This window comes from Ranitomeya imitator, chromosome 1 (assembly GCF_032444005.1).
Source record: "Ranitomeya imitator isolate aRanImi1 chromosome 1, aRanImi1.pri, whole genome shotgun sequence".
Lineage (NCBI taxonomy): Eukaryota > Metazoa > Chordata > Amphibia > Anura > Dendrobatidae > Ranitomeya > Ranitomeya imitator.
In genome coordinates, this window is record NC_091282.1 from 519,596,241 (window position 1) to 519,618,658 (window position 22,418).

The following is a 22,418-nucleotide window of genomic DNA, read 5'->3' on the forward strand; positions in this document are numbered from 1 at the left end:
TCCCCAGGGCTCCCAAGGTGTATGGTGACTGTCTATCAATGACTAAAGGACACAGCGTTGCAGTCTTTACCTGGTTTACTGCAGATGTAACAGGCCTCAGTCCAGAGTACCTGCAACAGGTACATTAGGTGTCTAGGCAGCCTGGAAACAAGTGAAATCCCCTTGGCAAGTCAGGTTGGGAGCCTTCCACTTTGCACTCGTATGTCCCTTGCCTTCTGAAGTGTCCTAACAAGGTATGTTGGCTGCTACTGCCCAATGTGCAGAGGAAATGAGAACACCAAAGCCAGCTCAAATGAGATCCCTAGTGTGGCATTTCTTCAGGCAATGTGCTGATGACAAATGACAGGTGGTTTGCACGCTGTGTCATAAGACCCTTAAGTGAGGCATACATCTCCTGAACCTGAGCACCACCTGCATGATGAGGCATCTGAATTCCAAGCACGAGGTGCCATAAAGTACACACCTTAAAAAGCATGACAGATCTGAGCCTCCTACTGCTCTCTCTTCGGCAGTGGTCTGTACCTCTTCCTCCAACTCACAATCATCAGAGCCACCTGCCTCTCTGCAAAGAGTATGTGACAACACCACCACTCTCACCACCAGTGTCACATAGCATCTCCACACCATCCCATGTAAGTGTTTAGCTCTCCGCCCCCAAACCCTCAAGAGAAGGAAGAAATACCCCCATACCCAGGGCTGCCACTAGAAATTTCGGGGCCCCATACTGGCAAAATTTTCAGGGCCCCCTTGAGACTCCGCCCAGGCTCCACCCCAGCCCCACCTCCACGCTCCACCCCTCAAACTGTCCACAGTCCCACCGCTCTCTCTTGGAAAAACTCCACTTCTCACCTATCACACATTAACAGTTCCCATCACCAGATCACACATATAACCGGCAGCTTTTCTTTTGGTCGAAAGATTTTTTAAGCCACCACCATAACACGGTAGACACTTTTGGCCGGGTCCTACTCTACTGTAACCTATTAAATATTTGTTAAAATATGCAATGCACTTTAGGTATATTTTTATTTATGATGATGTGTGCAAAACTGTAAAGCGCTGCGGAATATGTTAGCGCTACATAAAAATAAAGATTTATTTATTTATTTTTTAATTTTTAAAATGACCAATAATATCACATACAAGGAACAAATACTGCAACACCATGTCCAGACCACATATTACCACCAGTGACCGAATAATATCACATACAAGGAACAAATACCACCGCACCATGACCAGACCACATATTACCAGTTACCACCACATAGTGACTGAATACTACAATTCAAATCAGTAATAAAAAAAACACCATACTATCACCATAAGTGCCAGTATTCACAGGAGATATGTACTTAGTATGCAGTGTCTGTGTACAGATAATACAGTGATCATTGGTGACATTATATACAGGAGCTCTGTATATAGTATACAGTGTATAGTGTCAGTGTATAGGTAACACTGACTCACCAGTGTTGTCTCTAGGTGAAGTCCTTCATCTTTCATCCAACACAGACCGCCATCACTTCATCCAGCCAGGACTCGTCCCTGCAGAAAATAACAAAGTTATATCGAGCTCCGCTTGTAGAACACATTACTTAATTTTTCCCAACTTCTACATTACTCCACATGAAGAAAAAGAGGCGACATAGTATCACTCTGCACAGTATCCTCACAAAATAAAATAAATACGTCACTGCAGTAATAATATCCTTAAATTAGTCCCTATGGTAATAATATTCTCCATCCTGGCCACCGTGTGTCTCATTCTTGGCGTCAGCCATATGTTCTTCCATCCTGCTCTCATGAGTATCCATTCTGTCCCATATGATCTCCCCATCCTGACCCATCTGTCTCCATCATATCCATCCTGCCCCATGATCCTGCACGATCTGTCTCCAATTCTGCCCCCAGTGTCTCCAATCATGCCCCCATGTCTGCAATCCTGCCACCTGTCTCCAATCATGCCTCCTGTGTCTCCATTCTGCCCCATCTGTCTCCAATCCTGCCCCATCTGTCTCCAGTCATGCCCCCATGTCTTTCATCCAGCCCCGTGTCTCCAATCATACCCCGTACCTCCATTCTGCCCCTGTGTCCAGCATTCTGCCCCTGTGTCCAGCATTCTGCCCCTGTGTCCAGCATTCTGCCCCTGTCCAGCATACTGCCCCTGTGTCCAGCATTATGCCCGTGTCCAGCATTCTGCCCCTGTGTCCAGCATTCTGCCCCTGTCCAGCATACTGCCCCTGTGTCCAGCATACTGCCCCTGTGTCCAGCATACTGCCCCTGTGTCCAGCGTTCTGCCCCTGTGTCCAGCGTACTGTCCCTGTGTCCAGCATTCTGCCCGTGTCCAGCATTCTGCCCCTGTGTCCAGCATTCTGCCCCTTTGTCCAGCATAATGCCCGTGTCCAGCTTTCTGCCCCTTTGTCCAGCATTCTGCCCCGTGTCCAGCATCTCTGCCCCAGTGTGTCCAGCATAATGCCCCTGTGTCCAGCTTTCTGCCCGTTTGTCCAGCATTCTGCCCCGTGTCCAGCATCTCTGCCCCAGCGTGTCCAGCATAATGCCCCTGTGTCCAGCCTTCTGCCCCTTTGTCCAGCATTCTGCCCCTGTGTCCAGCATCTCTGCCCCAGCATGTCCAGCATAATGCCCCTGTGTCCAGCTTTCTGCCCCTTTGTCCAGCATTCTGCCCCTGTGGCCAGCATAATGCCCCTGTGTCCAGCTTTCTGCCCCTTTGTCCAGCATTTTGCCCTGTGTCCAGCATCTCTGCCCCAGTGTGTCCAGCATAATGCCCCTGTGTCCAGCTTTCTGCCCCTTTGTCCAGCATTCTGCCCCGTGGCCAGCATCTCTGCCCCAGCGTGTCCAGCATAATGCCCCTGTGTCCAGCTTTCTGACCCTTTGTCCACCATAATGCCCGTGTCCAGCTTTCTGCCCCTTTGTCCAGCATAATCCCCCTGTGTCCAGCATCTCTGCCCCAACGTGTCCAGCATAATGCCCCTGTGTCCAGCTTTCTACCCCTTTGTCCAGCATAATGCCCCTGTGTCCAGCTTTCTGCCCCTTTGTCCAGCATTCTGCCCCTGTGTCTAGCATCTCTGCCTCAGCGTGTCCAGCATAATGCCCCTGTGTCCAGCTTTCTGCCCCTTTGTCCAGAATTCTGCCCCTGTGTCCAGCATCTCTTCCCCAGTCTGTCCAGCATAATGCCCGTGTGTCCAGCTTTCTGCCCCTGTGTCCAGCATTCTTCTCCTGTGTCCAGCATCTCTGCCCCTGTGTCCAGCATTCTGCCCCTGTGTCCAGCATAATGCCCCTGTGTCCAGCTTTCTGCCCCTTTGTCCAGCATTCTTCTCCTGTGTCCAGCATCTCTGCCCCTGTGTCCAGCATTCTGCCCCTGTGTCCAGCATAATGCCCCTGTGTCCAGCATAATGCCCCTGTGTCCAGCATAATGCCCCTGTGTCCAGCATAATGCCCCTTTGTCCAGCATAATGCCCCTGTGTCCAGCATTCTGCCCCGGGCCCCCCACCCCAGATCGCCGCTCTCAAAAAAAAAAAGAGTTCTTACCTGGCCGTGCTCCTGTGGCGGGTGAAGCTCACTTCCTCCATGCAGGTGAAAGACGCACTCGCCGGCAGCTTACAACGACGTCAGACGCCGGCGAAGTGCGACTGCGCACTGCGGCCGCTCAAGTCAGCTGCCAGCCTCCGACTGGCTGGCGACGGCTGTTAACTATTGACGTGCGGGCACGGGCCCGCACGTCAATAGTGTGCCGCAGCGCCTGCAGGGGGGGCCCGGTGAGCAGATGACATGGGGCCCGATGCGGGCCCCCTCTACCCACCGGGCCCCATACGCCAGTCATGGCTGTAATGCCCTGATGGCGGCCCTGCCCATACCCACTCATGAACCATAGTTCTGAATGACAGCATTTCCAAATTACTGGCCTTTGAAATGCTGTAATTCTGGCTGCTGGAGACATACAGTTTTAAAAAACTGATGGCGGTGGCTGTCCCACAGTACATCGTTCCCAGCCACCACTACTTTTATAGGTGGGCCATCCCTGCAAATCAGGTGTGCACCGTGTAACGCCATCAGTGCCAAAGTCCACATAATCACCGATAGGTGGACCAGTAAGCACAGCAAGGGATGTTGCATCTCCCCAACTACCCACTGGTAAATGTAGTAAAACAATCTTGCATGGTGAGGGTGAGGTGTATGGCCTCACCTGGAAAACCACGACAACCCTGTCTCGTTAACCCACGCACCCAAGGCAATGCAGCGGGTCGCTCGGCTGAGGGCGTGGGGGCCTATGCTGTGTTCCTGTCAGGCTTTCCATGCATTCCTTTAGCATTTCATAATTTTATGGCAATCTGTAGCCAGAAATTCAAAACATTGAATCCAAATTGACTGATTTAATGACCATTAGCAGTTTCACTGTACCATCAGTGTGTACGCATTAGTCGTGGTACAGGGTCTCACCTTACAAAATGTTTTAAATCAAATCCACTTCACAATCTTTTAAAATTCGTCCCAAAATTTTGAAGAGGCCAAGTGCAAATTGTCTCTTCAGAGAGGAAGAAGACTAGAACTCTAGTGCCACCTATTTGAAGTAGCAATCCTAACAGTCAATGTCGACCCTTTAACGAGCCTTGTCACATGACTTAGGATAATAGCCAAACCAGAATATCAATTTGCAGACACTGTGTTTCGGGGTACTGCCCCTCATCAGTGCAAAGTGGAGATCTGGTTTGGCTAATTGAGAGGCGTCTGACCGGGATCCAAGAAGTATCGTTTCTCCTTGTGGAGAGTGACATGATAAGCATGTCGAGGTGAGGAGACTTAAAGCCATGCTCCTCTGGAAAATATGCAAATTGTCTCTTCAGAGAGGAAGAAGACTAGAACTCTAATGCCACCTATTTGAAGTAGCAATCCTAACATTGGTGGGATTTGAACCCAGGAACCAAGTGCCTCAAGGCTGCAGTACTAACCACTGATCCAGCATTCAGTCAAAATGAATTGATTTAATGACCATTTGCAGTTTCATAACATTTGTATGTGCACGGTAGTGGTTGGAGACTTTAGTGTATGCTAATGGAGCTGGAACTCTATTCTAAATGTAGGTATCACTCCTACAGTAGAATACTTCTGTCATCAGTGGGCAGAAAAGTATTCACATCTATTCTAAAAGTAAAAATCATTGCATCTGCAAAAAATATATTAAGTACAATTTAAACAAACTAAAAACTCCAGCAAAAATTAACAGGTACCCTACCTGTTCCTTCACTCTTTGTATACAAAGCCACATTATTTACACTATTTACAACTTAACCTCCTACCACATCTTGTTCCACTGACATGATACCCATTCATAATCATAGCACACCACACAAAAGCAGCATAGACAAGCATATTTTTGAAAGTTTTTTCTTTTTTAAATAACACATCAACCCTATCCTAAACTTATTCTACCTAAACCCACCAACCCCGATCTGGCTATGGCGACCAAGTTCAGAACAGTATCCTGAACTTAGATCAGATCCCAAAAGTTTTCCCTAGATGGACCTGGGCCAGTCCAGACCAGTCCTCATAACACCCAAAGCACTTTTCATCCCACCACCTAACTAACACCCCTAACCCAACAGTGGTATCCAAATATACATTGCATCAGATTCATAACCAACCTACAAACAAAACTTGCTCAGGTTCATCGCTTGCAAAACCTTTCCACCACTCATCCAGAAAGAACAAAAATCTAGTAATGAAGGGAATCAGCCCACCATTAGGAAGACTTGGAGTACTAAGAGAACCCTCTTCAGAGCCGAGAGCTTAGATTGTTCTTACTCCAAGGAGCGAACCTTCATCAGGTCACCTAGGGTGCTACTATAGACCTTTTTCACTGGGAGAATTTTGCTACTCATCAAAATTAGACACCGTGCATTCCAAGTAAAAAGGGTTATCTCCCTGTCAACAAGATCTCTAAATGCCCCATAAGGCCACTTGGCGTAAGGGAGGTAGCCAGTCGGGGCCAGCCCCTTGATGCACCCACCCTCTTGTAAACCTTTATACTGAAGGGACACTGCTCCATACTTTCAAGCTTGCCAGAACAACTCTCCCAATGACAAATCTTGTCCTCGGAATTCCTGGACTTCAGGTTGTTCCTCACATATAGCTTACCATGGAAACCATGTCTGCAGTGCCAAGTCAAATCACAAAACTTCAAGGGGATTCTACTTGAATTTAAAAGCCACAAACCCACCTCCAGATCTTGACTTGGGCTTTCCCTGAGGACCAGAGGTTTTTTGGAAATGTGTTGTCAAGACCCTCTCATCAAGGAGTTTCCATGACAGACTTCTTACCTGCCACAATCCCAGGCCCCACCGGCGAATTACATTCAGAACTGGGGTAACTTAAGCCAGGAGATGTCTGTGTGGTGTGCAAAGATCCTTGTGTGAATGGCCCCCTTTTCTGCCATTACTGGAAAAAAGGCTGAGACAACCCCCTGCAGGAGAATTTCCACTGAGGTGCCCTCTACTTCAAGAGGTTTGCAATGTTTACTTTCAATGTTTGCTAGAAACACCATAGGATTGACCATATTTAACCCTAGTTTCTTTGTACGATAAGTAACCTCCCATTTGACTAGGTTCAGCCTGTTCCCCAATAACAGTTGGATGATCAGGCTATAAACCTGAATCCAGAGAGGTTCTGCTAAGATGCATGTATGCTCTCGGCACCTCCTGTCACCTCCAGCTCAAAAATATTTTCAGAATCCGTCCTTTCCTCAACCCTCACTCTACCAAAATGCTTGTGCATGCCCTAATCATCTGCCGCCTCGACTACTGCAACATCCTCCTTTGTGGCCTACCTTCTAACACTTTCGCACCCCTCCAGTCTGTCCTTAACTCTGCTGCCTGACTAAATAATCTCCTCACCTGCTTCCCCTCTTTGCAAATCCCTTCAATGGCTCCCAATTTCCCAGTCTATCCAGTTTAAACTACTAACACTGACCTACAAAGCCATCCATAACCTTTCTCATCCGTATATCTTCAAACTAATCTCTCAAAATCTTCCCTCACATAATCTCTGGTCCTCCCAAGACCTCCTTCTCTCCTCCATGCTTATTCGCTCCTCACGAAAATGCCTCTAAGACTTTTCCCGAATATCCCCCATCATCTGGAATTCTGGGCCCCAACACGTCCTGCTATCCATCACATTTAGTCCTCTTCCCTCTGTATCAGTCTGTCATTGTTAGTTTTGTTTACTATAAGTGATATTTGTATGTTGATGTAACCCCATCTAGTGTACAGCACCATGGAATTAATGGTGCTATATAAATAAATGATAATAATTAACAAAGGGACCAGGAAATCTTTGCACAAGTTTACCTTTTCCCTTATGGTCAAAGACCAACCCTTCCATTGGTCCCCTCTTTGAGTGGCACACTTGAGCCTACTATCCCAGTTTTTAGAGGGGTAATCACCCTTGATGAATTCAGTGCCTAGGGCTTTGGCATACTACTGGGGCTCAGGAAGGGTGTCCAGGAGACCAAAACCAGGGTCCCAACACCCCAGCCAGAGACTTTCACACTAGTCCTGATTGACCTTAGACTCGGATGTGTCCGAGTAGCGTTCTACTTCCAAACACAACTCCTCAACCTCCCCTTCTGAGGAGACGAAGATGGTGACATCATCAGCGTAGGCTACTACCTTCAGGATGGCCTCCTTTGCACCAGGACTTCCCATCAACACATCCACCAATGGCCAAGATCCATCCTCCTTACGAAGGGATTAAAGCAAAGGACTAAGAGGACAACCCTGGCAAAAACCAGAACCGATCTCAAAAGTTTGCCCAACCATTCACCAGTGGAAAAATCGCAGCCCCTCTGTACAATGTTCTAAGTCAGTCCAAAAATCCCCCTTGTAGACCATACCTAAAAAGAGGGGACTAGAGGTACTTGTGATTAACTCTGTCAAGGCATTAGCCTGATCCAGAGACAGCAAAAACCCCTTTTAAAGGCCTGCCCTGCCCCACTTCATCGCCTCCCGTGCACCGAGAACAGCATTAAAAGTGCTATGACCTGAGACATAGCAGTGCTGGGCCTCCAAAAGGAGCAGTGTTGCAAATTTCACCAAACTACTAAAAAGCACCTTAGCCAGGACCTCCCTGTGCACATTCAGAAGTGCTATGGGATGCTAGCTCTTGACACTTGACTGGTCCCTACAATTTGAAATAAGGATCAAAGCAGACCTCCTCATTAATCTTGGCAGAGTTCATGAGGAAAAATACTCATTAAACGCCTGAGTCCATAAGGGGACCAAGGAGTCCTTAAAAGTTTTTTAAAACTTGAATGTTAAGCCATCCAAATCTGGTGACTTTTTTAGCTGAAGCCCATCAATTGCCAGTCTCACTTCCTTTTTTTTTAATCACATCCTCCAAAATGCCAAGCGAGGGGTCTACCCCTGACATAGGGACAGACTCAGCCAGGAAAGCCAACATCTTGTCTTGATCCAGCTCATTCCCCCCAAAGAGGTATGAGTACTAGAATCTGATGATTTCCAGGATAACTGATCTGTACCTCATCAGAGAACCTGTACCATCCTTCAGACACCCCACAATCTTACCATTCACTGACATCTTATAGTTTCTGTAGGGGTCAGGCGAGCAGTATTTCCTGAAATCACACTCAAAAACTGAAGATGTGTGCCTATTAGTGTTGAGCGATACCATCCGATATTTGAAAGTATCGGTATCGGATGGTATCGGCCGATATCCGAAAAATATCGGATAACGCCGATACCGATATCCGATACCAATACAAGTCAATGGGACACAAATATCGGAAGGTATCCTGTAATGGATCCCAGGGTCTGAAGGAGAGGAAACTCTCCTTCAAGCCCTGGGATCCATATTCATGTGTAAAATAAAGAATAAAAATAAAAAATATTGATATACTCACCCTCTGACGCGCCCTGGTCGTCACCGCTGCAACCGCCTTGCTTTCGTTCCGAAGAATGAGCGCGTTAAGGGCCTTCGATGATGTCATGGCTTGTGATTGGTCGCTGAACGGTCATGTGACCGCTCACGCGACCAATCACAAGCCGCGACGTCATCGAAGGTCCTTTACACGCTCATTCTTCGGAACGAAAGCAAGGCGGTTGCAGCGGTGACGACCAGGGAGCGTCAGAGGGTAAGTATATCAATATTTTTTATTTTTATTCTTTATTTTACACATTAATCTTAATCCCGATACCGATTCCCGATATCACAAAAATATCGGAACTCGGTATCGGAATTCCGATACCGCAAATATCGGCCGATACCCGATACTTGCGGTATCGGAATGCTCAACACTGGTGCCTATAATACTGACACCTCTTCAGCAAGGTTTTCACCCTGGAGATGTCCTCCCGACCAACCCCAGTCGAGACAAGATGTTCGAGTTTCCTCCTCAGGCTCTGATTAAGGTGCTCCCTGTTCAGGCTTCTGAGGTTAGGGATCTTGGTGGAAGAATTTTGCTACTTGATGTTGAAACATCTCCCACCACTCTGACTTAGTGCTACAAAGACCCAACAATGGTACCAGGCTCTGAAGAAACTCCTCAAAAAGGTCTGTCTTAAACCTGATTCCTGAAGGAGTGACAGATTAAGCTTCCACACGCCTCTTCCCATTGGCGGGGTCTCTGCGACTTTCAATGAAAACATAATCAACCAGTGATCAAAGAATTCCACCTGTATCACCAACATTGGTAAAAAGATGGCCTCCTCCTTTAAATAAGACTTATCTATCCTAGACCTAATCTGATTTCCTCTAAAATATGTGAACCCTGGCCTGGGTTGTTCCTGATGTGGATATCCATCAGGAGAGCCTCACTAGCTATGCTATTTAAAGCAATGCCAGCTGGTCTCTGGAACCTCCTCTATCTTGTATCTCGAGATGAAATTGAAATCCTCTCCAAAGACCACCTACCAGCTAGAAAACAGCATAAAAAGACTTTTACAGTCCCACTTGACTGTGTAAGCTCCAGTCCTTTCATGAGCACATCCAAGATCAAGCCCCTCCCAATTTCCACCTCAATTACCCATCGGCATTCAACATCTGCAGTTTTAAAAAGAACCGCCATCCCGCTATATGGCTCGGCTGCAAGAGACCAGTAGGAGGACCCATGCATCCACTCCCTTTTTGCCTTCTACAGAGACATCAGATCTGACAACTTGGTCTCATGCAAAATTAAAATGTTGGTGTCAAGGTGACTGAGAAAGTCAAAGGCCATGAACCTGGCCGCATCTGACTTTATGCTGGCAACATAAATGGTTGCCCATGTCAACGGGGTGAGTGTCACCAGCTTGGTTAATTAAGCTTGACAGAAAACATTTTCCCACCGACTGAAATGTGTCCTCCTCAGATGAAGCTGGAGACATTTCAGACACACCGACAAATCCATAACCTCCTCCCTTCCATTCCTGCCTTTGTCTGGCAGACTTGGTTTACTCTCTACGAGTGACGAAGAAGACATTGCAAGAAGATTGCGAGGTAGCGGTATCCTCCACTCTATTGAGCCTCCTAATCTCCTCGTCCAGCTCGCTATTTGGGACCTTAGCTCCAAGTACACCCGAGCCAGGGTCAGAAGACAGAGACAACATCCCCTGTCTCCTTTCCCCCTGGCGCTTCTCCTACAGCGTCACCTTAGAGCAAGATGGCTTCTTACTCCTCACTGGTATCGCTTCCCTCTTCTCTGCTAGTTCCTTCACCAGCAGGATTAGACCGCCTATTCAGGGTCAAACGTTTTGGCAAAAAAGCGTGGTCAGTGACTGAATGGATTACACCTAATGTCCCCACAAGTAGCAGCAAGGTGACCATGGCCCCCACACAATGCGCACTTCACCTTACACCCTGTGCTGAAATGTTTGGGGCTGCCGCACTTGTGGCAGACCTTCAGTTGCCCCTGGTAAAAGATCATGTTCTGGTCCCTCCCCAAGAACGTTGAGGAAGGAATATGAGTAACAGTATTACCTTGAGCATGAAGGTCTAGGCCCCTGACCAGATGCTGAAATGGTCCAGATTTTTCTCTGGGACCTTGACCACATCCCCAAACTGACTTATGCAGGTCATTATGTCCACACAGGACATTATGACCTGGATAAATCAGTTTGGGGAAGTCACTTTCCTGACTGTATTCTGACAAGTAATTGCATGAACCGCAAACCCCCATTTTCATGCCATCTAGTCTCTTGAAACTGACGTCAAAGTAGGTGGTTCCAAAGGGTTGAATCAAGGCATAAAGCCTTGAAGTTCATCTAAGTCCATTTTCAGGAGGAGCTCCACCATCTTGTCCCTATGGGGACAAGCCTAATCACCCACCCACTGAAAATGGACTAAAAAGTTCAAGTGCACCACCCTGACCTGGTGTCAGCAAAGACCAAACAGTCCCTGTTCCTGCCCCTTTGTCTTGGAAGGCAGACAAACCATGTATTTTAGTTCAAAAAGACATATCAACCTTGCCATTGCAAGTCACCATCGCCAAGTTCCCCAGTCAAAGACCCAGTCACCCCCACCCCAGCTGCGGTGGCCCCTGCATAACTGTTATCCTGCGACCTGACCACCACTGCCAGGGGCCAGTGGAAGCAACAACATCCACTCCATTAATCACAACATCTACACTTGCTTCACTACTCACATCACTCACACCACTTGCCCCTCCTTCAGCTGTCACCACCACCATCTACCCTCCATTTACCACCTCCCCACTCACACCCTCTTCCACACTTTCCAGAATGGGATCAGGTAGGGCCTGAACAACATTATTTACAGTACTGACATTTTCCTTAACAGTCTCTCCAGTTCCAGAGAAATTATTCACTCCTGGAGCTTTCCCACCGGACCCACCATTGACTCGGGCACACTGTACCCCAGATGCAAGAGCATGGCATGAACCTTGGCCCTAGGAGCTGCACTGATTGTTAGCAAGGCCCAAACACACTGCCCCCCTGTCACAGCAGTGCACCCACTTGCCCCTGTGACCATACTCAACTCCAATGATGGGGCACACCACTCCTCTACTGCAGCTGCATGCCCCCCTGTCCTGCCCCCCCGATGAGACCAGTGGCATCTGGCTAAAAGAAGGGGGAAGAAACAAATTCCACTATGCACCCAATATTTGGGCTCATTTTCTCTTTCTTCTTCCTGTTCTTTGGAGCCTCATCATCTCAGAAAGAAAACCTCATCAGGTCAATGGGGGACTTAAGCTGCTTAATGGCCATCAGGAGACCACCTGACTTACTTGACTGGCATTCCTCACTTGACTCGCCGCTTTCCAACCTTTGCCCACAATCATTGCTTAATTGAGACTCCTTGTTTGGTAGGGCCACCTGTTCTGGCATTAAGCTGTCAAATGTTGCAGCCTCTAATTCCCCCGAACTGCCCATTTTTTGTTACTTGCACTACTGCAGACTTCATCCCGACACCAGAATCCCTTTTGCTGCTTTCCATGCCACTGATGAAACCCTGCCCATTCCCCACGTTGGACTAGACACCGCTGGACAAGACCCCTCTCGGTGGGGCATCATTGCTGGGCGGGGGGGGGGGGGGGCGCTGGGACACACATCACAATTCCTCTTTCTACCTATGGCATTGCTGGATAGGGTGACATTACTGGGCGGAGCAATGGTGCTGGGGGAACAATGTCACGTGGCTGAATGCTGCTGGTCGGGACGCTGCTGTTTGACGAGGTGGCTATGTTGGGCAGAGCAACTGTGCTGGGTGGTCCAATTTCACAGGGCCAAAGGCTGCTGGCTGGGACACTTTTATTACCACAGACTTGACCGCTGACATCACTATTGGGTGGGGCACTCATGAACGGGATGGTATATGGATGGACTCCACTGGACAGGGCAATACTAGATAGGGAGTTAACACTGGGTGGGGTGTTTCTTCTGGGTGGTCACCACTGGTTCGATGGATACTAGGGGGGTGGACTTGAATTACCACTAGGTGTGTACTCCTAGAAGGGGTGGCACTAGGCTGGACTTTACTGGTCAGCACAAACCTTGCTGACACTTCATTGCCTGATGACACATCTCTTCTGGTTGGGACTGTACTGCTGGGCAGGGTGACAGCCCATACCCCACTCTCCTCGTTTGACCTTTTCATGCTTGCAAAATGGCAGTGATTCTGAAATTTCTCCAGGAAGGGACCCGCATTTCTGAGGATCCCCTCCCCCTTCCCGAGAGCCACCGCCACATCCAGACAGCCCTTTTTGGATGTATGGTCACTTTCAAACCTCACATCCTTTAATTCCTCCTAGCACACTTCACTGCTCATCTCTTCATATATTTTAAACATATGCATTACATGGGCCATAAAAGTGTCCACAGTCTCATGAGACCCCATAACTCCCTAGATCCTTTCCAGGGTCACCCTGCTGGTCCCCCTACTAGTCATGCCACTTGCCTTCCCTGGGGCAAATATAAGCCCCTTAACTCGTTGCTGCTGGGTATATCCTTCCTTGGGCACTGGACCTGGGTATACCATCCTCCTCAACCTGGTAGATCTTCTCAGCAAGTCCTCAGCTGAAGGCATTATCTCCCTGCCCCCTGCTGGTGTGGCCCTTCCCAGGAAAACCTGCCTCTCCTTGGGAAGTAGAGATGTATTCCTTCCTGGTTCCTGGAGAGCAAAACCTCCAGCACGCATTTGGCATATGCTCTGCTCACAAGCCACTCCCACAAACAGACTCCTACGGTGGCTGATGGCAGCAGACTTGCAATCCAACAGATATTCATTAAAGGATTGAACTACTCATTCCAATTACAGCAATTGCAGAGCTTCTAAATTGTCATGGATGGCTATTTTGCCTTGCAATAAAAACTGCTGAATCATTTGAGGAGTGGCTAATTTGTAAGGGTAAGGTCAATGGCCTTCAGAAGACACCTTGGACGTCCTGCCTCGTGGACGACCTAGGTGACGCACAGGGTCACTCTGGAGACAGGCGAGGGCGTGGAGGACTATTTGGCACCTCTAGAAGACTTAGACCTGTCTCCCTTTTTTTTTGGATTCTATGTTATTTTAAATAATTTCCCTTTCCATATTTGTTTGCAGGGCACTTGGCCTGCTCTTACCTTCATTTTGCTTACTTTTCCAGCCACGTAGTCCTTGCTATGACCATTTTACAGCACTGAAGTTTGAGTCACTGATTTCTATGTGGTTCGGGGTCAAGTTTGGAAACCTTACCGAAATTTGAACTCCAGTTTGGCTGAACCCGACGAAACCGAACATCCACGGGTTTGCTCATCCTTAGCTTTGATTTTAACCTCAACGTATTTCAGACTGTGCTCCTTTCAAATATATTAATGTAACAAAAATTCCTTTCTGAGCTTCATTTAAAGGGAATCCATCAGAACAACAACCCCCCCAAAAAACAAGCATATGCTCTGCTCATAAGCCACTCCCACAAACAGACTCCTATGGCGGCTGATGGCAGCAGACTTGCAATCCAATAGATATTCATTACAGGATTGAACTACTCATTCCAATTACAGCAATTGCAGAGCTTCTAAATTGTCATGGATGGCTATTTTGCCTTGCAATAAAAACTGCTGACTCAGTTGAGGAGTGGCTAATTTGTTTGACTGCTGCCTTCCTTGGATGTGGTACCTAGGGTTGAGCGAAACGGGTCGGCCACTTTAAGAAGTCGCCGACTTTTGGCAAAGTCGGCTTTCATGAAACCCGACCCGACCCCTTTGTGGGGTTGGCCATGAAGTCGGCGATCTTCTGAATGTGGTATCGGAATTCCGATCCTGATTTCTGATATGTTTGTAATATCGGAAATCGGTATCGGAATCCATATTTAATGTAAAATAAAGAATTAAAATAAAAAATATCGCTATACTTAAAAGAAGCAGGGCGCGTCCGAGGGTGAGTATATACCTAATAGGAATATACTCACCCTCAGACGCGCCCTGCTTCTTTCCGGCAGCCTTCCTTCCTAAGAATCAGCGCTTGCAGGACCTTGCGTGACGTCGCGGTAACGTCGCGGCTTGTGATTGGTCGCGCGAGCGGTCACATGGGCGGCCGCGCGAACAATCACAAGCCGCGACGTCACCGCAAGGTCCTGCAAGCGCTGATTCGAAGGAAGGAAGGTTCCCGGTTAGTACCAGGGCGCGTCAGAGGGTAAGTATAGCGATATTTTTTATTTTATTTCTTTATTTTACACTTAAATATGGATCCCAGGGCCTGAAGGAGAGTTTCCGCTCCTTCAGACCCTGGGAACCATTGGAAACCCAATGCACTGCATTGGGTTTCGAGTTTCGGCCGACCCCGACCCCGACTTTTTTATAGGATCGGCCGATTTCACTCGACCCGACTTTTGAAAAAGTCGGGTTTCGTGAAACCCGACCCGATCCTATAAAAGTAAAGGTCACTCAACCCTAGTGGTACCCATTTATCAGGATGCCTCTCCATAATACAACCCTGATTCTCCATCACACACGGTCATACTGAAATGGAGCCCCTAAAGCACGGGGGGGGCGGGTTGGAAGGGAGAGCGGCTCGCTATGCGGGCAATGTTATGATCTGGTGGCCTTGGAGCCACATGGAACTTTCTCTGGAGTTGGTGGAAACTATACTGACCGCAATTCCTGAACTTAACACCGCAACTAGAAGTAGCCGTGGGGTGTCCCTAACAAATCCTAGACACCTCGACACAGCCGGAGGACTAAATACCCCTATAGATGGAAGTAGAAATTCTACCTTGCCTCAGAGCAGAACCCCAAAGGATAAGCAGCCCCCCACAAATATTGACTGTGAGTAGTAGAGGAAAGACACACGCAGGCAGGAAACAGAATTTAGCAAAAGAGGCCACTTCTAGCTAAATAGGAAAGGATAGGACAGAATACTAATCGGTCAGTATTAAAACCCTTACAAAAAATAACCACAGCAGATGTTACAAAAAATTCCACCATCTAACTAAAGATGTGGAGCATATATCTGCAACTCCTGAGAATCCAACAAGACTGAGAAAACACTGACACAATCTAAACTGGACAATAGAAAACAAATGAATAGCACAAAATATTAAACACACAGCTTGTGTGCAACAGGAAAAAAAACCAAACACTTATCTTTGCTGAATTGGCAGCAAGGCAGGAGGAACCAGACACAGATCTAAAACCTCCCTGAACCATGGACAACTGGCAAGGACTAATGAATAACTGCACACCTAAATAGCACAGTCAGAACTGCAATTAGCAGATACACCTAACCATGACTGCAACTCCTGGACAACTGCATTACCACCTACAACCACTGGAGGGAACCCAAAAGCAGAATTCACAACAGTACCTTCCTTGAGGAAGGGAACCGAACCCTCACCAGAGCCCCCAGGACGATCAGGACGAGCCAGATGAAAGGCACGAACCAAATCAGCAGCATGGACATCAGATGCAAGAACCCAAGAATTATCCTCCTGGCCATAACCCTTCCATTTGACAAGGTACTGAAGCCTCCGCCTCGAAAAACGAGAATCCAAAATCTTCTCAACCACATACTCCAACTCTCCATCAACCAACACAGGGTCCGGAGGATCAACAGAGGGAACAACTGGCACCACATATTTCCGTAATAAAGATCTATGGAAGACATTATGGATAGCAAAAGAGGCCGGAAGCGCCAATCAAAAAGACACCGGGTTAATAATCTCAGAAATCCTATAAGGACCAATAAACCGAGGCTTAAACTTAGGGGAAGAAACCTTCATAGGAACATGACGGGAAGACAACCAGACCAGATCCCCAACCCGAAGCCGGGAACCAACACACCGACGACGGTTAGCAAAATGTTGAGCCTCCTCCTGAGACAACACCAAATTGTCTACCACATGAGCCCAAATCTGCTGCAACCTGTCAACCACAGAATCCACACCAGGACAGTCAGAAGGCTCAACCTGCCCAGAAGAAAAACGAGGATGAAAACCAAAAGTACAAAAGAAAGGCGAAACCAAAGTAGCCGAACTAGCCCGATTATTAAGGGCAAACTCGGCCAATGGCAAGAAGGCCACCCAATCATCCTGATCAGCAGACACAAAGCATCTCAAATAAGTCTCCAAAGTCTGAATAGTTCACTCGGTCTGGCCATTTGTCTGAGGATGAAATGCAGAAGAAAAAGACAAATCAATGCCCAGCCTAGCACAAAAGGCCCGCCAAAACCTAGAAACAAACTGGGAACCTCTGTCGGACACAATATTCTCCGGAATACCATGCAAACGAACCACATGCTGAAAAAACAACGGAACCAAATCTGAAGAGGAAGGTAATTTAGGCAAAGGCACCAAATGAACCATCTTAGAGAACCGGTCACAAACAACCCAGATAACAGACATCTTCTGGGAAACCGGAAGATCAGAAATAAAATCCATAGAAATATGCGTCCAGGGCCTCTCAGGGACTGGGAATGGCAAAAGCAACCCACTAGCACGGGAACAACAAGGCTTGGCCCGCGCACAAGACCCACAGGACTGCACAAAAGAAAGCACATCATGTGACAAAGAAGGCCACCAAAAGGACCTACCAACCAAATCTCTGGTACCAAAAATACCAGGATGACCAGCCAACACAGAACAGTGAACCTCAGAAATCACTCTACTAATCCATCTGTCAGGAACAAACAGTTTCCCCACTGGACAGCGGTCAGGTCTATCAGCCTGAAATTCCTGAAGAACCTGTCGTAAATCAGGGGAAATGGCATAAAGGACCACCCCTTCTTTCAGAATGCCGACCGGTTCAAGGACCTCAGGAGAATCAGGCAAAAAACTCCTAGAGAGGGCATCAGCCTTAATATTCTTAGAACCCGGAAGATACGAAACCACGAAATCAAAACGGGAAAAAAACAAGGACCATCGAGCCTGTCTAGGATTCAGCCGTTTGGCAGACTCGAGGTAAATCAGATTCTTATGATCGGTCAAGACCACAATACGGTGCTTAGCTCCCTCAAACCAATGTCGCCACTCCTCAAACGCCCACTTCATAGCCAACAACTCCCGATTGCTGACATCATAATTGCGTTCAGCAGGTGAAAACTTATGGGAAAAGAAGGCACACGGTTTCATCAAGGAACCAACAGAATCCCTCTGAGACAAAACGGCCCCTGCCCCAATCTCAGAAGCGTCAATCTCAACCTGAAATGGAAGAGAAACATCCGGTTGGCGCAACACCAGAGCAGAAGTAAATCGGCGTTTAAGCTCCTGAAAGGCAGAGACAGCCGCAGAGGACCAATTCGCCACATCAGCGCCTTTCTTCGTCAAATCGGTCAAGGGTTTAACCACGCTAGAGAAGTTAGCAATGAAACGGCGATAAAAATTTGCAAAACCCAAAAATTTCTGAAGGCTCTTCACAGATGTGGGTTGAATCCAATCATGAATGGCCTGAACCTTAACAGGATCCATCTCCATAGATGAGGGAGAAAAAATGAAGCCCAAAAAAGAAACCTTCTGCACCCCAAAGAGACACTTAGACCCCTTCACAAACAAAGCATTGTCACGAAGGATCTGAAATACCATCCTGACCTGTTGCACATGAGACTCCCATTCATCGGAAAAAATCAAAATATCGTCCAAATATACAATCAAGAATTTATCAAGATAAGTCCGGAAGATATCATGCATGAAGGACTGAAAAACAGATGGAGCATTAGTGAGCCCGAATGGCATCACAAGATATTCAAAATGACCTTCGGGTGTATTAAACGCAGTTTTCCATTCATCACCCTGCTTAATACGAACAAGATTATATGCCCCCCGAAGGTCAATCTTAGTAAACCAACTAGCCCCCTTAATCCTAGCAAACAAATCAGAAAGCAAAGGTAAAGGGTATTGAAACTTGACCGTGATCTTATTCAAGAGGCGATAATCAATACAGGGTCTCAAAGAGCCATCCTTCTTAGCAACAAAAAAAATCCCGCTCTCAACGGTGAAGAAGATGGCCGAATATGCCCTTTCGCCAAAGACTCCTTAATATAATTCCGCATGGCGGTATGTTCAGGCACAGACAGGTTGAAAAGTCGGCCCTTAGGAAACTTACAGCCTGGAATCAAGTCAATAGCACAATCACAGTCCCTGTGCGGTGGAAGGGAACTGGACTTGGGCTCATCAAATACATCCTGAAAATCAGACAAAAACTTAGGAATTTCAGAAGAGGAAGAAGAGGAGATTGACATCAAAGGAACATCATTATGAATCCCCTGACAACCCCAACTAGTCACAGACATAGACTTCCAGTCCAACACAGGATTATGTACCTGCAACCACGGAAAACCCAGCACGATAGCATCATGCAAATTATGCAACACCAGAAATCGACAATCTTCCTGATGGGCTGGCGCCATGCACATGGTCACCTGTGTCCAAAACTGGGGCTTATTTTTAGCCAAAGGTGTAGCATCAATGCCCCTTAAAGGAATAGGGTTCTGCAAAGGCTGCAAGGGAAAACCACAACGCCTGGCAAACTCAAAGTCCATTAAGTTCAAGTCGGCGCCTAAATCCACAAACGCCATGACAGAAAATGATGACAATGAGCAGATCAAGGACACAGATAACAGAAATTTAGGTTGTACAGTACTGATGGTAAATGAACTGGTGATCCTCTTTGTCGCTTAGGGCAGACAGAAATGACATGAGAAGCGTCGCCACAATAATAACACAACCTATTCTGACGTCTGAAACCTTGTCGTTCCATTCTAGACAGAATCCTATCACACTGCATTGGCTCAGGAATTTGCTCTGAGGACAACGCCACAGCGCGCACAGTTCTGCGCTCCCGCAAGCGCCGGTCAATCTGAATGGCCAGAGACATAGAATCACTCAGACCGAAAGGCGTGAGAAACCCCACCATAACATCTTTAACGGATTCAGAAAGACCCTTTCTGAAAATTGCCGCCAAAGCATCATCATTCCATTTAGTCAACACAGACCATTTTCTAAATTTCTGACAATACAATTCTGCCGCCTCTTGACCCTGAGACAGGGTCAACAAGGTCTTCTCCGCTTGATCCACAGAATTAGGTTCATCATACAATAATCCTAAAGCCCGAAAAAAGGAGTCTACATTAAACAAAGCTGGATTCCCAGATTCCAGGGAAAATGCCCAATCCTGTGGATCGCCACGCAGCAGGGAGATGACAATTTTAACCTGCTGAATGGAATCACCGGAGGATCGAGGTCTCAGAGCAAAAAACAGTTTACAGTTGTTTTTAAAACTCAAAAATTTGGACCTGTCACCAAAAAACAAATCAGGAGTAGGAATCTTCGGCTCTAAAACAGGAGTCTGAAGAATATAATCAGAAATACCCTGTATCCTAGCAGCAAGCTGGTCTACACGAGAAGCTAATTCCTGAACATCCATGCTAGCACAAGATTCCTCAGCCACCCAGAGAAAAAGAGGGAGGAGAAGACAAAGCAGACTGCAGAAAAAAAATGGCTCAACACCTTTCTTCCCTTCTTCTGAGATGCATTTAACTCATTATTGGCCAGTTGTACTGTTATGATCTGGTGGCCTTGGAGCCGCATGGAACTTTCTCTGGAGTTGGTGGAAACTATACTGACCGCAATTCCTGAATTTAACACCGCAATTAGAAGTAGCCGTGGGGTGTGCCTAACAAATCCTAGACACCTCGACAGAGCCGGAGGACTAAATACCCCTATAGATGGAAGTAGGAATTCTACCTTGCCTCAGAGCAGAACCCCAAAGGATAGGCAGCCCCCCACAAATATTGACTGTGAGTAGTAGAGGAAAGACACACGCAGGCAGGAAACAGGATTTAGCAAAATATGCCACTTCTAGGTAAATAGGAAAGGATAGGACAGAATACTAAGCGGTCAGTATTAAAACCCTTACAAAAAATAACCACAGCAGATGTTACAAAAAATTCCACCATCTAACTAAAGATGTGGAGCGTATATCTGCAACTCCTGAGAATCCAACAAGACTGAGAAAACACTGACACAATCTAAGCTGGACAAGAGAAAACAAATGAATAGCAGAAAATATTAAGCACACAGCTTGTGTGCCACAGGAAAAAACAAACAAACACTTATCTTTGCTGAATTGGCAGCAAGGCAGGAGGAACCAGACACAGATCCAAAACCTCCCTGAACCATGGACAACTGGCAAGGACTAATGAATCCTGCACACCTAAATAGCCCAGTCAGAACTGCAATCAGCAGATACACCTGACCATGACTGCAACTCCTGGACAACTGCATTACCACCTACAACCACTGGAGGGAACCCAAAAGCAGAATTCACAACAGGGCAGGTCCTGAAGCGGCAGGCATACAGAAAACAACCCGTAAGGTCAATGGCCTTCAGAAGACACCTTGGATGTACTGCCTCGTGGACAACCTAGGTGACGCACAGGGTCACTCTGGAGACAGGCGAGGGCGTGGAGGACTATTTGGCACCTCTAGAAGACTTAGACCTGTCTCCCTTTTTTTTGGATTCTATGTTATTTTAAATAATTTCCCTTTCCATATTTGTTTGCAGGGCACTTGGCCTGCTCTTACCTTCATTTTGCTTACTTTTCCAGCCACGTAGTCCTTGCTATGACCATTTTACAGCACTGAAGTTTGAGTCACTGATTTCTATGTGGTTCAGGGTCAAGTTTGGAAACCTTACCGACTTTGAACTCCAGTTTGGCTGAACCCGACGAAACCGAACATCCACGGGTTTGCTCATCCTTAGCTTTGATTTTACCCTCAACGTATTTCAGACTGTGGCCCTTTCAAAATCTATTAATGTAACAAAAATTCCTTTCTGAGCTGCATTTAAAGGGAATCCATCAGAACAACACCCCCCCCCCCCCCCCCCAAACAAAAACCTGTTTATCAGGTCATGTTGTTCTCTGAAAGATAATGTTAGCAGCGCCTTTACTTATCCACTTTGTTGCTCACTTACCGAAAAATAACTGCTTTAATTCCTATGGAAATTAGGCTGAAGTGCTCTTGGCTTGTGGAAATACCTCCCAAACCTCTACCTCCTTAGCTCTTTTCTCCTCCAGCTCCACCTTCCTCTTCTGGACTGACTGCTTACTAACTGTGTATTCAACCAGTGAGCTATCGGTCAAACAGAAGAAGGTGGAGCTGGGTGGGGAATAGAGTCAGGGAGTCAGAAGCTAGGGATGGAGACACCTAGAGCACTTAAGACTCACTTGCATATTAATTAATTAAATATAATTAAATAATTAAAACAGCATTTTTTTCCAGTCAGGGAGCAATAGATTGCATAAGTAAAGGTGTGGATGAATTTATCTTTTGAAGGACAGCATGACCATATAAACAGTTTGGGGATAAGGAGTTTGGGGATAAGGGGTTGAATTGTGCTCACAGATTTCCATTAAATATCTACATATTTTAATGTTTCCATCATGTCGCTATCTACCAATCTTCTTTACTTTAAAAAACG

General features: G+C 46.9%; 1 protein-coding gene across 1 annotated transcript in view; it reads left to right on the forward strand.

Annotated features, from left to right (window-relative positions):
* The window catches only part of LOC138676973 (stimulated by retinoic acid gene 6 protein-like), a 633,869-nt gene that overhangs the window by 7,152 nt on the left and 604,299 nt on the right, over window positions 1-22,418 (forward strand). The gene's annotated exons all lie outside the window — the stretch shown is intronic.